A 15,705-nucleotide genomic window follows, 5' to 3' on the forward strand; every position below is an offset into this window, starting at 1 on the left:
AGCCACACAGACAGCATTTATGGGTAAAGCTATAGAAAAGAGAACGGAAAGCCTCAGGTGAATACAAGTCTGCAGGTATAGATCCCCAAAGCCATGAACCCGTACATGTCATCAATAAAGATGATATGATATGTTATTTGTAACGCGCCTATACACAAGTGTTTCAAGGCGCAACGAGGAAAGAGAGTGGCAACAGAGGGAGGACAGCAACAACGTGGTGGGGGGGGTGCCAGCTGAAAGGGAAAATGCCAGTGGATGCCGTTAAATACTGTTTCAAGCTCAAGCCCGCGTTACCCTGCCAACTGTAATATATGTGTTTCTGAGCATCCACTAATAGAAGTAATCATTAATTTGCGATGAAGCACTTCCGGGGTAGATGTAATGTTGTGCTGTTAACGGCGGCACTCTTTATTGGGCACTCAAGAGACTCTGTCACCTGTCTCTGATGTTGGCACATTATGAGGATATTTCATTAGGGGCAGGCTGATTTATATTTGGCTTAAAAGAGAGGGGAAAAAAAAAACTTTGGTACAAAATGAAGTAAAACATATGGAAATGGAGGAATAATGTGTCATGTTAATGTTTGTTTTTATACTGCACTAAACCACCAACGTGGCAGTCTCAGAGTGTTTGTAAACAAAAACAAAAAAGAGACATGTTTGATTTGTAAACTCTGGGAAATATGAAATCAACAAATAATAGATTTTAGCGACTGAATTTTCACTGTTAAGACTTTGGCTGAAAAACGGGTACAGTACAACACATCTAGAAAGCCAATGTAGATCAGGGCGGTGTGTGGACATATTACTTTTTTCATTATCCGTCAACACTGCTCGCCACTATTTTGGCCCCAAAATATCTCATACAATAGCCATTTCATACACTACCTATCCTTTCCCCACTAGGTGTCTGCTTGTCATTCAACAGGGGATCAAAGGCCCTCAGAGTCACAAGGCACATGGACACACATGTACTCAGGCACGCATCATAGCTAGAGAAGGACTCGCCGAGTGCCAAACGTGCTGTGCCGAGTATCATCACCAAGGCTGTCCTTGTGTATGTCACCATGCAATAAAGTCAATACTTACATTCTCGAGCCCTACCTGTGCCGGCTGATCCAGTTAATTGGGTAGACACAAATAAATGAAAGGTGAGCATAAGTGCTGACGTGCATGTTTCTGGGAAAAAGCATCAGGACTACCCCCTTATTAAGATGCACTCTTAGTAATGAGTGCTTTGCTTTGTCCTCACCAGCTCGCTATGAGTAACACATCATACAATGGTGGAATTCAAAATGTTTAGTTTAGTTTTCTTTTCTTTTTTCATTCTGGTCCATGAACAGTTTCAAATGTTCATGTCATCCTCAATAAACACGTACTCCACTTTTAAGACGGGCCCAGTTAGCATAGGGGAACTATTTAGGTACAAAACGTTGTGTTTAGGCAGAATGAACATATTTTTAATATGTCTCCAGTATGATATCTCCTACTCAGCCAATGCTGTTAGGGCTCTCGTAATATTGGCAGGCAGCATCTGAGGTCAAAATGCATATATATTTCCTGACTCTAGTCTCTTTCACCAAATATTTATTTGTACAAGCATTCAGCTGACAACAATGCTTCACAGTGTTCAGCTGAGTCTGCATACACAAAGTGCTTTTTTCCACACAGACATCTAAAGCAGTGACTTTATTTTGTGATTTACTCAACGTATGCAATTTACTCGGTTTATAGTCATATCGAAAAAATAATGTCGAATTACAAAAATGTCGAAAAAAAAATGTCGAATTCAAAAATGTCGAAAACACATACATATAATAGAAAAAGTCATTAATTCGAAAATAAAATGTCGAAAAAAAAATCGAAAAACCAATGTTAAAATAACTGTAAAATATCACATATACTAACGTTTTTTATTGGGGGGGTCCACCCCCAACCCCCCATCCCAAACCCCTGCCCCAACCCTCCACTCCTCCCCATCCCCCCCAACACCCCCCATGGATATACCTTTAATTTTTTTTAAAAAAGTATTTAATAAAACATTAATTAAATAATTAATTATTAAAAAAACCCATCCCAAGCCCCTACCCCAACCCCCCCTCCTCCCCATCCCCCCCACTCACCATGGATATACCTTTAACCATTTAAAAAAAATATGTTTTATAAAATATAATTAATTAATTATTTATTTAAACATTAATTCGAAAAAAAATCGAAAACAATTCGACATTTTTGTAATTCGACATTTTCATTTTCGACATTTTTTTTTCGACATTTTGACTTTCGATATTATTGTATTCGACATTATGACTGGACACCAATTTACTCAGATATGTGTAAAGGAGTGGCTAGTCACTGCCATGTGCCTCCTCACCCACACTGCGTGCCCTGCATGTGTAGATCAAGTCGGGTCCTGCTTCTTTTCAGAATGCACACAAGCATCCGAAAGACTAGGAAGGTTTCTTTGCATTTGCAAGTGGGGTGCAGGCAACAATACGAGAAGCATTCAGGCACAACTCATTACCAGAAGTTCGAATGCCCACTCGGGAATGGCATGGAGTTGTGGATTTCATCCTCCCTACCAATGTTTTCTTTCCGACCATAGGCACTACAGTATGTTTGCAGTAGGTGATGTTCTCTGTGTCTGATAAATATAGCAATTCTGCTCTCACGAACCCGTGTCATAATCAATAAACACATACTAGACTGTAGGCTCATGTCATGATTATTGTTATTATGGTTTTGTAGCATTCGGCCCTAGCTTTGGGGGGTGACTGAGTGCTTTGCTTGTCATGGGGGAAGCAAGAGGCGAGGAAAGCAGATCGCAAGGGATCAATACGAGCAACCTGAGATCTAACAAGAGGGAAGGGAGGGCAGGCAACGTGGAAGCAAAGGCGCTACAAGCAACCACGGGAGGAAACAGGGCAGAGCAGATCAGCCAGTCCCAGGTTAAGTGGGGAGTGGGGGGGGGGCTGTGGACCTAGTTGTTGAGGAGGAACCCTTCCTTGAAAAAGAAGGCCTTGATCTTACTTAATATTTAAACCTTTAACATGCCTCAACTGCTCTGGAGCATGAAATCTGGCATGCATATTTGAGCAGAGCACGGTTGAGCAAAGGGAAACTATCTGAGTCCCAAAAACCACATCATTAGGTGGAATGAAAACATTTCAAATATGTTTGCAGTTCCATGCTTCCTAATTGACCAGTGCTGGTACGGGACTGTATGGTGGCAGGGCATCATTAATGGAAATGTGTATGTATGTCCTCAGTCCAGCCCTTTCAGTCAACCATGGCTCTTTTACCCTAACTTTCTTTTGGGGAAGCAATCAGCCAAAAACACAGCATATCAGCATGGTGGATTCAGTCTGTATACACACAAATTGCACATGCTGCCAATCTCCTGATGTTACTTCTGTCTTGATGCTTGACACCTGCACTCGACTTGCTTGCCTGCCGTGGCATGTGTTCATCAACGCCTTCAAGGGGATCTTCCGCATCACAGCTGCCAGCATGTTCAGGAGTCTTGTAAAATCATAGTTTGAAAGCTCAGGGCATGGCTACATTTTTAATTCAAGTCCGATGTAAGTATGTGCCAGTTGCTGTGGTGAAGGAGCAGATGTTGAACTTGACACTGTGAAAAGTCTTGTAAAGGACGTCTATTTGCATTTCAGGTGGGGGTGTGGGCAGATAGTGTGGGAGGGTATATTTGCCCTGGAGACAGCATGGCAGAGGATATTTGGTCCAGGGAGCTCAAGATCAGTGGCAGTGTGAAGTTCGCCCCTTCCTTTAGATTTGTTCATCAAACTGTAGCCAGCCTTTCAGTCATGTGTTATTTTTTTACTGTAGGCCACTGTAGTATTAATCTTCATTATAAGTTTTAAAACATTGTATTCAGTAAGCTGCTTCTTGGTCTAATAAAGGCATATGGTCACACATCGGTTTGCAAGCAAAGTTAATGAGTCTTAAGCTGCACCTAAAATTGGATGGAGAGAATTCACTCACAATTAACTGCCTGCAACACATTATCTTGCCTAAACCATGCAATTATAATGACAATATAAAAAAGCAATTGAATAGCTGGAAACAGACCAACACCACTGATTCTGGTGGTGTTTTTTTGTGTGCAAAACTATACCCATTCTTCCAAATAACGTTTTATGAAAGTTTACAAAGTGGTGACGCCAGTAATGGACTTAAAGTATCTACTGTGGCAAACACACAACGAGACTCACCACTGAGCACATGTGAGCAGCCCCATTCCTTGGTGAAAGTGATCACTCGTCTTCGAGAGAGAGTTTGGAAGTTGACATATAAGGAGCGGGTTAGTTTGACTACTCGGCAAGTGGTTTATGATAATTCAAGGCCATAACAAGGCACAAGCCTTGTTTTTAAAAAGAGCACAATTATCATAATCGACTTGTCCTAGTCGGGCAGAAAGACATTCATAACATTGAATGGGAGCATGCATTTGTCAGAGGCTGGAACACACGTGATGGCAACAAGGATGAGGCCCACCAAGGAAGGATAGAGTCCAGGCTTTTTATTACACAGCGCCACTTGTTTTTCCTCACCCTGAACAATCACACAGACAAAGCATGTACAAAAATAGGAAAGAAACAGACAAGATGGGAAAAGAATGACAGGCAATGTGTACAGGTGAACCAAGGTCTGATGAACATAGACCATCCATAGGCCGACCCGGCGCCTGCATCAGCCAACCTGCAGGAGTCTGTAACCATGCTAGCTCAGTGGTAGAGCTTCAACAACTCATCCGGGTCCCGTGCCTCTATTCCTCTAGATCAGGGGTCTCGAACATTTGGCTCTACAGATGTTTTTGAGTAAAACTCTCAGCAGTCCTATGCAGCATAGTTATTGGTGAGGAATCATGGGGGCTGTAGTCCAAAACATATGAAGAGGCACAGGTTGCAGACCCCAGCTGCAGATAGTACGGAACTCACCAATTCTGTGACCAGGGCCCTTGATTAAGCAAACATCCATCACTCTCAATATGTTTTTATTTGTATACATGTTCATTCTATTTGCAATGTTATAGGTTCTGTTGGTAAAACCCCACATTCCACACACAGATTCATATGTAGAGTGTAAACCTCTGTGACTCCATTCCACATGCATTTTTCAACCACCACACTTGACCCACTCTCCTACAAAGCACAGCACAACTCTGGCTCTGTAAGTTCCAGGACCCTAGAAACAACAGCAACATTTGAGTTCCAACAAGCAAATACCGCTAACAATACCCACTCTTTCCTGACTAGATGGAAACACCACCAAAAGGTTTCACAACTCACGACCAAACTAACAATGGTGCTGTACTTCTTTCTTCACCGTGTGATTTAGTAGTGAAGGCTTCCAGTGCTCACCCCACACCACTACATGCGTTGTCTTTCTAATGAAAAGGTGCCTACAATAAAGACCTTCTGTTTCCAATATCGAGAGACTATCAAGGCAAGGTATGAGCCTGGTCCAGGATTTACCTTCCACACAACAATGCATTCTGGGAAATGTAGTAAACGTGCTCAATGACTTTGGAATAGGGATTTCAAGAAATACAATAAAAAGTGAGAACATGGGGTTATCTTGGTCATTTGCCCTTGTTCATGCAAAAAACATATCTTTATTAGAAAGAGGTGGTGGCCAGCAATAAATGCTATATATTAGAAGTTAGAAATAACTACAATGCACCCACCCTTGCAGGGATATTTTGGTAATGTTCCCAACATTAATTTCCTAGCACATTATAAAACAAATCATTTGAAACAGAATCAAACAATAATCCTGTTTCACAATACTCAGTGCTTTACATGAGTTATGGTTTGGTGCCAGGTCCAGGCGAGATGTTCCCGCCTTATTCAATGGGTCCCAGCAAACATATTAGCCAATTGTCAATAAACTGATGATATCCAAATCCAGTGTGATGCAAAACGAGCTTGCCCATTATCACTACTTCCATAGTAATATCTGACGTAGCCCTGAGAACTAATAAATAACATAAAGGAGTAAAAGATTGGCGATGTTGACTATAAAACCCCAAGACACTCTGGTTATTAGCAAGGTCTTCCCTCTCATGCACAGCTTCTATCAGAGACAGAGGGACTGCAGAGCCTGAACTCTCGCTCTGTTCAACAGAAGATCTTTTGCTTGTTCTCCAGAATATCTCCAAATGTGTGGGATGAATAGAAGTTCATTATGTGTGTCTTCTCTGGCAAACAGTTAGGACATTTTGGGAAAGAGGGTAAGAGTCACAACTATTACATTAAGTTAAAATCATATCACCAGTACAATGTAATGAGTCACTTTCCAAGCAGAAACCCTGTAAGGTATCAACTAATATTGATAAAGAAGCTTCATGGAGTGGGTGATGCCATTGCTGTTAGACATTGGAAACATTTTATGGAGCGGAGAATGGATAGTTGAATGTATTGAAATGGTCTCTGTGGAAAGGGCCTTTTTTTGGGTAAGGGGAACTTAGGAGTCTTCTGGCAATGTTTGGAGAAAGTATCTGGATTTGTATGTTTTACTCGAGTGTGTTCAGTCTTTTTGCACGGTCATTCTTTTTATGAATGAGATACATTTAGGGTCATTTTTGTATGATTTCAATTATATTTGTATTGTTTTGATGGTTGTATGGTTGCCGTGACCACACACTTTAAAAAATCCTGAGTGAGCAAAAATAAATGTTTACAAAATGAGTAAAGCAGATTTCAGTAGTTTCCACTAAAAGAAGATTTATAGGATTTGACCATTTATTTTACTCATCTCCGGGTTATCTATTTATTTGAAGTGGTATTAATGGCTTCATTTTTTAAAATATTTTTAGTACAGCATTGTGTGTACACAAAGTCTCCATTTCATTGTTATCTGGAAACAATATTTAACTTTGGCCCTTCACTTTTATTAGTGAACGTGTACCCCCACCCCACCCGTTCCCTTTTGCAATGCCACAATGAAACTCTAAGATTCAGATTGCCCTCCCAGATCATTGACAAAGAATCAAAACAAGGATAGTCAACAACTTTAAAAGCAGCGACTAACTTGGAGGATTAGTTTGAACATGTGCAAAATTGCAGAGTAATGGCTGGGAGGCTTGTGATGAATCGATACCACAAGTATTGCTCTGGGCAATCTCCCAAATCATTTCCTTTTGCCTGCCATGCCATTACAGTAGTGGAAAGATACATTCTAATCAGGCTTTTTCCACCCATAACGTGGCAGGTTATCTTGAACCGCTGGGTCACATGCCTTCTGCAGGAGACCACAAGCAACCCCAGATATGCTGCAGCCTTACTGGGTATCATCAGAGAGGTATAACCTGGGTTTCTAGGCTTCTTCTTCTTCTTGGGATGGCTCCTCAGTGCCAGAGCCAGCGATTTCCATCTGAAGAGATGATTTTTGCCATTAGTCACCCCTTTGAGCCGCACACTGCTGCTGAAGCTCCTCCCACTTCCCAATCTCCCTAAAATACTGAAGGAGGAACCTGCACTGCTTGTCCTCTGACCCAGTTTTCAGGTAAAACAAGTCAGACATTCCCTTCAATGCCACCCCAATACTACTCATATTGGCTATTAACAGTTCCCTCTGACTTCTGAACTTTTTGCATCCCATAATATAGTGATCCACTGTTTCTGGGCTTCCACACACTTCACAATTCGCAGACTCTACTCATCTTAAACCTCCATCCTTTAAAACCTGCATGACCCACTCTTAGCGATACAAGATAGTTTCCTCTCTGCATGGCAACTCTGCATTTCCCCCACAACACTTACACAGAACCTTCCTTTGTACCGCGTTCAAGTGCCTCCCCTTTCTGCTCATGTCCCATATGCTCTCCCATTCTCCCTCATCTCTGTCTTTCAAAACCACCTCAACCACCGCCACACTTATGGGCATCTCTATATTTACCACCTGCCTGGTCGGTGTCCAATACACAGCCCTGTCCACCACTTTGTTACCCAATATCCCACAATGACTGGGGATCCATACCAACTCAATCCCTCCAACTGGAAATTCCTCCAATCGCTGTCTATTTTGCCACACTCTATCTTTTCTCTACCACCATTGATGGCAGTGAATATGCCAGTGGTTAGATCTATGGAGAAACGGCTGGCTGAGTGCATTACAAGCTGTAAAGGAAGGCTTTTATCACAATCGGAGAATCTACAAACACCACCACTTTAGCCTGCCATTTCTCCATAGCTCTAACCATTGGCATATTCACTACCATCAATTCTGACGTACCTATGGAGACATTATCTGATAGCCGTGCCATCTCAAACTCCTCTTCTTCCTTAAACTAGTATGCCATACCAACCTTGTCCTGTTGGGTCCCCTGGATTCATCAGTATACACCTGAGCACCTACTTTACCCCCCGCACACCCAAGCCCACATTTTTATATCTCCCCTCATTTGCCCTTCTTCTTCACTACTACATTCACTAATTCCAAGGGTTTCTAGGCAAAGCAGTCTCAGGACCCAGGTCTGGGCATATCCATCCTACGTAGGTTGATTAATGCAACACAGAAGAGTGTAGATGGAAGGCTTGAAATGAATCACAATTACATTCATTACTCTGGGCAACCCTCCAAACCATTGTTTTTCAGCCAATCATGCCATTACAGAAGGGGAAAGACCATATGAAAATTAAGCATAGCCCCTCCCTAAAAGAGGTAGCCCAGCCCAAACGTTTGGATTACATCACTTTTGCATGAGACCACAACCAACCCCTATATTTGAGCATGGACTGTCTTGTTATCTTTGAGTTGATCAATGACACTTCCCATGATACACTGTATGCAATGCAGCAATGTCGGTCTGATCTTATTTTCATAGCAGCAGGTAAAACAAAGAAAGCATACATTTATTTATTTATTGGCAATCCTATTTGCCTCTTGGCCTATAAGCCTTTGCTTTTGCCTTTCTCCTATTCACACTACTCACATATAATGCATTCACACCTGCTCCTCCTTCTGCTGTTACTCACCTCTCTGCATGATTTCTCCAATCATGCTACAACTCCCTTCTTTACCTTTACCTATTATAAAACTCACAACTTGAAACACCCACTACTCCATCTCTCATCCACCTCCTTTCAACAAACAAAGCCGTCAAACTAACCATACCTCCTCTAACACCTTTCCACCTCACCTATCTTCCTCTGAGACTCAACTTCTCTACTCTTCCTTACCTCATCAACTGAACATTGCACTCTGGAATGCTCAGTCTGTATGCAATAAATGTCCTTTATCACTGACTACTTTCACTTCAGCTCGCCTCCCCTAGACCTTCTTGCTATCACAGAAACCTGGATTTCTCCATCTGGCACTGCCACTCTCGCGGCCCTACATGACTCCAAACTAACCTTCATTTACTCTCCTCGACTGACTGGCAGAGATGGAGGTGTTGGACACCTACTCTCTTACCACCTCAATGCCTCACAAATCTCCACTGCTACATCCTCTCCTACCTCTTTTGATTCCCCATCTCTACTATAGCTCTGCCTCACTCAGTTCACATCATCTCCATCTATCGCCCTCCTTGTCTCACTGGACCATTCTTTGATGATCTTGGGCATCTCGTTTATTCTCTTTCCACTAAACATCACCTCATTCTCCTGGGTGACTTTCACCTTCCATCTCCAACCACTTCTCGGATCGATCTTCAGCCTTTTCTTAGTGACCATGCACTCCACTCTATCCGTAACCTACTTACCCACCCAGGAGGTAACCCTCTTATTCATCTCCACCTCTCTCTCAACCACTAATACTACTGCCACACATCCATATCTGATCACTCAATTGTATCCAACAACATCTCCTTTCCCCCCTCTGACCATTCCTCAGCACTTGCTTCACCTATTACTAAATGGAGATGTAAACCTTCTGCCGTTACCCCTTTCTCTCTGATCAACAGTTCTCACTCTGCTCCTTCACACCCAATGACTTTTCCACCAATACTGCCTTCTCCAGCTTCCAATCCCTACTAAATGACTTGTTATTCTCCTCTCACTTCCCACTTCTTACTTTCACCCCTAATTCTCAGCATCTTCAACAATGGCTCACCACATTCATACGCTCTCTCTGCACAGACATGCATCGGCTGCTGCGCAAATGGAGGCATACCCATTCGCATGAGGAACTGCAACTCCACCTCTCTGCCCTGAACGCTCTAAAATCCACTCTTGATAGAGGGAATAGGGAATTCTACCCAATCCTCTTTGACTCTCACTCCAACCATCCTCGCCGGCTGCAGGGCACCCTAAAACCACTCTTCCTAAGTCTATGACTATCAACTTCACTCTCACAGCTAATGAATATTTTGCTGCAAAGATTCCCAAAATTAGAGACTCTCTCCTGACCTTCCACAAACTCCCTCCTCCTACATTTTACACTACGCCTACTTTACCATCATCCTCTGCCCCCGTCTACCACTTTAGCCACACTAATACTGACAAAGTGCAATCTCTACTGATGAAGGCTAACCCCTCTTGTGCCCCATCAGACCCTCTTGCTCCTCAGCTAGTCAAGCCCTTTTGCCCCTTTGGTGGCCTCTAACCCTGCTTAACTCTTCAACCTGTTCTTTGACTCTGCTTGCAGTCTCTCTGTTTTCAAAACAGTCACGGTCATCCCTCTTCTAAAATGCAAGGGGCTGACCCAAACCTACCTGCTAACTTTCACCCTGTGTCTCTCATCTCAGACTACTCTTAAGTGCTTGAAAGGGTTGTGTTAAACCATTTTACCAATTTCGTAGACATCCACAACCTTCGAGACCCCATACAAGCAGGTTTCCGCTCCTGTCACTTCACGGAAACTGCCCTTGGGAATGTGTCCAACTTCATCAGCTCTGCTAAGCACTCCAACCTATCCTATACCCTAATTCTCCTTGACCTGTCTGCTTCCTTTGACACTGTTGATCACTCGTATTTCCTTAATACTATCTTTCTTCTTGGAATTCGTGCTCAAGCCCTTGCATAGGTTGAATCATATCTTGCACCTCACCATGTCGTTTGGAGCAACAACACCTCTCAACTCACTCCTCTAACTGTTGGTTTTGCACAAGGGTCTTCCTTGAGTCAGATTTACACTCTACACATCTGCTCTTGGGGCCACTAATCACCTCCTTTGGGTTCTCATACCCACCCATTGCGGATGACACCCACATCTTCTTCTCTTTCCTGAACTCTCCTCTGATCTCTCTATCAACATTTCTAACTATCTGTCTGCCATTAAATATTGGATGGCTTTAAACTCTCTGATGTTAGACCCCACCAAAACAGAGGTGCTCTTCTTCCCTGCCAAAAGCTCTCCCTCATCTCTTCCTGTGCCTAACCAGTTGCCAACTGACTTTCTTCCCTACTCTTCTTCAGTTAGAAACATTGGTGTCATCTATGACCCTTCTCACACCTTCTCTACTTTAATCTCCAAAATTGGAACAGCGGCTGTTCTCAACCTCCTAAATATTAGGACAATCAGGCACTTCCATCCTTTCAACACCGCTAAGCATCTCTTAACCACTCTTGTCTTCTCTAAACTGGACTACTGTGCCAGAATCCTCTCTGATCTCCCCAACTATGTTTTTGTCTTCTCAACAAGATCATTAACTTCGGTGCAAGGACTCTCTTTAAACTCTCTCACTTCACACCTACTTCCACATACCATCACCAGGCTGAATGGCTGACAATACAAAACAGGGCTCTCCTGGTTCACAAATCTATGCACAATAAGGCACCACTATCCTCCACTATCCAACTCTACAAGCCTTCTCATAATCTCTGATCTGCCTCTCGAATACCCTTGTGGCTCCTCACCTTCCATGTGCTTCCTCTCGCTTCTGTTATTTCTCTCTTCTTGCTCCACTTGCATGGAATTCTCTTCCCCCAGGCATCCGAGAAACCGTTCACACGGATTTGTTCAAAACCAAACTAAAAGCCTACCTCCTGCCGAGTTACCCTCTAAACCTACCTCTCATCGCCCTGCTAGCTAACATTTTCCCCATAATGTAGAATGTAGGAGGAGGGAGTGTGAGGAAGGTCAGGATAGAGTCTCTAATTTTTTAAATGTATCGAGTGACTTATTCAGCTGGATCATTATCTTTGAGAGTGAAGTTAATAGTCATTGGTTTAGGTCAGGAGTGAGTTTAAGGTGCCCTGTAGCTGGCGAGGATGGTTGGAGTGAGTGTCAATGAGGCTGTTTGTTCTATCAAGAGAGGACTTGAGAGAGTTCAGGTCAGAGAGTTAAAGTTTCAGGTCCTCGTTCTAGTAGGCACGCTTCCGTTAGCGCAGCAGCTGACACATGTCTATGTGGAGAGGCCATCAGCCGCCCCTCCTGGTCTGAGCACTCTCGCCTTTCCTCCCACCTCGAGCCCCTTGGTCCTCTATCCGAGCAACCCCCTACACTGCCAGCCTCCTTCACCGTCATTCGACTGATGAAGCGAGTGTCAGTTGCTGCTTTTACCTCCACCTTCGTCCCCCTACGACACCCATTCCTGACTCCCCCTCTGACCCTGTCCTTGCTAATCTGCACTTTGCCATCTCTAACACCCTTGACATCCTAGCCTATGCCATGAGCATCCGTCTAAAACCTACCACCAAGAACAACAGCTGGTATGACTCTGATTCAGCATCTCTGAAAGGCAAGTGCAGAGTTGCTTAATGGAAGTAGCAAATCTTGGGTTTATACTCTGACAAACTGGCTTGCTGCCTGCTCCAAAGGCAATGTCGCTTACCTATCTGCTCCAAGAAGCGGGCGCACATCCAAGCCCGCATCTCTGGAGCCACTAACAACGTGGCCGAACTTTTCAAAATCTGCAAGGAACTCGCCAATACACTTGCAGTCTCCACCACTCTCCTTTTTTCCCAGGCCTTCTGCAGTGCCTTGGCCTCCCACTTTACATCCAAAACTCAGGACCTCCTGTCCTCACTCTCCTCCACCCCATCTCCTTTACTACCCCTGCTTCCCTGCCTCCCTTGGCCCATCTCCTCCCACCCATCTCACTATTCTCCCTCCTTCCCATAGCACTGGATGAGGTCTCTTAAGTGGTCCGTTATATGGTGGTCTCCTCCGAACAGGTGCCCCCTTGCTCCTCCAGAACTATTAAGGACAAAATTGCCTCTCTAGCCCCGGCTCTTGTTGACTTTTGTAACCACTCCTTCACCACTGGCTTTTCCCTCTATCCCTCAAGCACTCCCTAGTGCACCCTCTCATAAAAACGCTGTCTGTGGATCCCGCCTGACCAGCTAACTATCACCCTATCTCTACTACCACCTTCCTGGATAATCTCTTGGAGAGGTTGGTTCTCCCCCAACTGACACCCCACACTGATCTTGTTGGTTGCCTCCATGACCATCAATATGGATTCCGGGCATCCAGAGGAGAGGAACTGCTCTCCTGAACATCTGTGAAACCAGGCTTGCAAGTCTTGACTCCAACTCTCCTGCTGTTCTCATTTTCCTTGACCTCTCCTCTGCTTTTGACACAGTCAGCCATTCCATTCTACTCATAAAACGACTCAGTGACACCCTCAGCATCACTGACTGCCACTGGATTGGATGAACTCTTTCCTCACTAACCACCTTTCCCTGCTGCAACTGGGCCCTTTATACTTCACAACCACCCTCTGTACCTGTGGTTTCCCCCAGGGCTCTATCCTATCACCATGGCTCTTAAGTATCTATCTCACACCTCTTGCTCACCTGATCTCCTCCTTCTCCCCTCATTTCCAGTGTTATGCTGATGACACAAAGCTTTCCTTCAAACTTCTCTCTACTTCCCTCTCTTCCTCCTCTCTCATCCCCAAGTGTCTGTCTGCCATTCAGGCATGGTGTTCAGTGAAGGGTCTCCGTCTCAATGCCAGTAAGACAGAGATCCTCCTTATTGGGACACCTGTCCCTTCTTTTCCACCTACGTTTTGGCCACACTCTTTGGGTCCCCTACCTCCACTATCTTCTGAGGCCATACCTTGGGGTCATCTTCAACTCTGCTCTCTCCTTCACCCCTCACATCATGGACCTTACCAAGAATTCCCACCTCCAGCTCCACCTCCTCAGAGGCATTCTTCCTTTTCTCACCTTCCCCCAGAAGCTCAATGATTCCAGAGCTGTGGTTCTCTCCAGGCTGGATTACTGCAACAGCCTCTTTCTCAATCTCCCTCTTTCCTCCCTTTGCCACCTCTAGCTAATCCATAATAGGATTGAAAGACGTATCCTTGGCCTCAAGCTCTGAGACCATATCTCTCCACCCCTAAAATCTCTCCACTGTTTCCCGGTGTGCTGCAAGGAACACATTTGAGACCCCCTGCATCATCCACAAGGCCTTCTGAGGCCTGGGACCACGCTATCTCCAACTTTCCCTCCCTAAATACTACCCTGCTAGAGCCCTGCGCTCCTCTAATTCCAACTCTCTGACTGCCAAACGCTTCTCCAAGCAGAGAGTGGGGGGCAGGTCTCTCTCCTCGGGTGGTGCCTCCCTTTGGAATAGCCTCCCTGCCCCCCTCAGACTTTAGCCGGACCTCCTCAAGTTCCGGAAACTGCTCAAAACTCTGCTCTTATCTACCTCTTTCCCTTCCCTGCTAATCACCCCACTGCCTCTGTGACCACAGGGATGTCATTTCACCAAATTGCCTGGGGTAGTGGAAGTGATGTCATCTGACCCCACCTCAAAGTGACATCACGGGAAGCGATGGAGCATGACCTTTAACCCCTTGACAAAACAGGAAGCGGCACTGCATAGCATTGTTTCTAAGTACACTATGAAAAATATGGTTACGGTATCACTGTAAAGTGATATACAATGGATACAAGAATGGATAACCATATGTATCATTAATATCAGTGCTTATAGGCCCATATTACCAAATCACATAGAACAAATATACATACAATATCAGCCAACCTGTGTTGGTACTCTTTTACCAACCTCAGCAGGAGAAAAGGCTGAGTTGACTTTGCTGGGAGTCGAATCGGCAACCTACAGATTACACACACATTGCAGCAGCGAGTGCTCTACCCACTGAGCTATCTTATCGGCTATAGCTCCCAGAAAACCAGCCACTACAGAAACAAAGAGCCACATGCTGCTGGCCACAGCTGAGGAGCCAAAAAATAAATAAAGAAAGATTGTTTCTTTTTACCCTTTTATTTAGGGGCAGCACAGGAGGCCACAGGGATAGCAAGGGAATCTTCAGGGGTCGCAGTTGAGACCCTGAAAACCCCTAAATGAGGTCCCTGTGTGACCGGTGGCCTGATCCTCATGAATCTTACAGGAAACCAGGCCCTTCCTCCCAGTCAATACCATAACCCCTCCACCCCACTGCACTGCGGGCCCCTGCTTGGTGGATCCACATACCACCATTGAGAGTCACCTGTACTAGCACTTAGCCTGAGGTTCTTCTCCTCAGCTCCCATTGCACTTCCCTCCAGAGCCGTCCTACAGCACTTGTACACTTCTCCACTCCTCCTTCCACCCCCATCCCCTGCTCTTCTCCCCAATGCACTTGCACACCAGAATGCCACAAGGCCTAGTAGGACCATGACTGTATATTACTGTTTTTTTGCCATTGTCATTATTTCCCCAGTTCCCTTCCCATTTTGCCTTGTGGTGCTTTGAAACACAATTCTGTCGTATAAAGTGCCTTACAAATGCTCAATAAAATAACATTAAAATAAATATTGTTATAAAGCAAGATTGTTACTTG

Source organism: Ambystoma mexicanum, chromosome 4p (assembly GCF_040938575.1).
Source record: "Ambystoma mexicanum isolate Mex_15411 chromosome 4p, UKY_AmexF1_1, whole genome shotgun sequence".
Lineage (NCBI taxonomy): Eukaryota > Metazoa > Chordata > Amphibia > Caudata > Ambystomatidae > Ambystoma > Ambystoma mexicanum.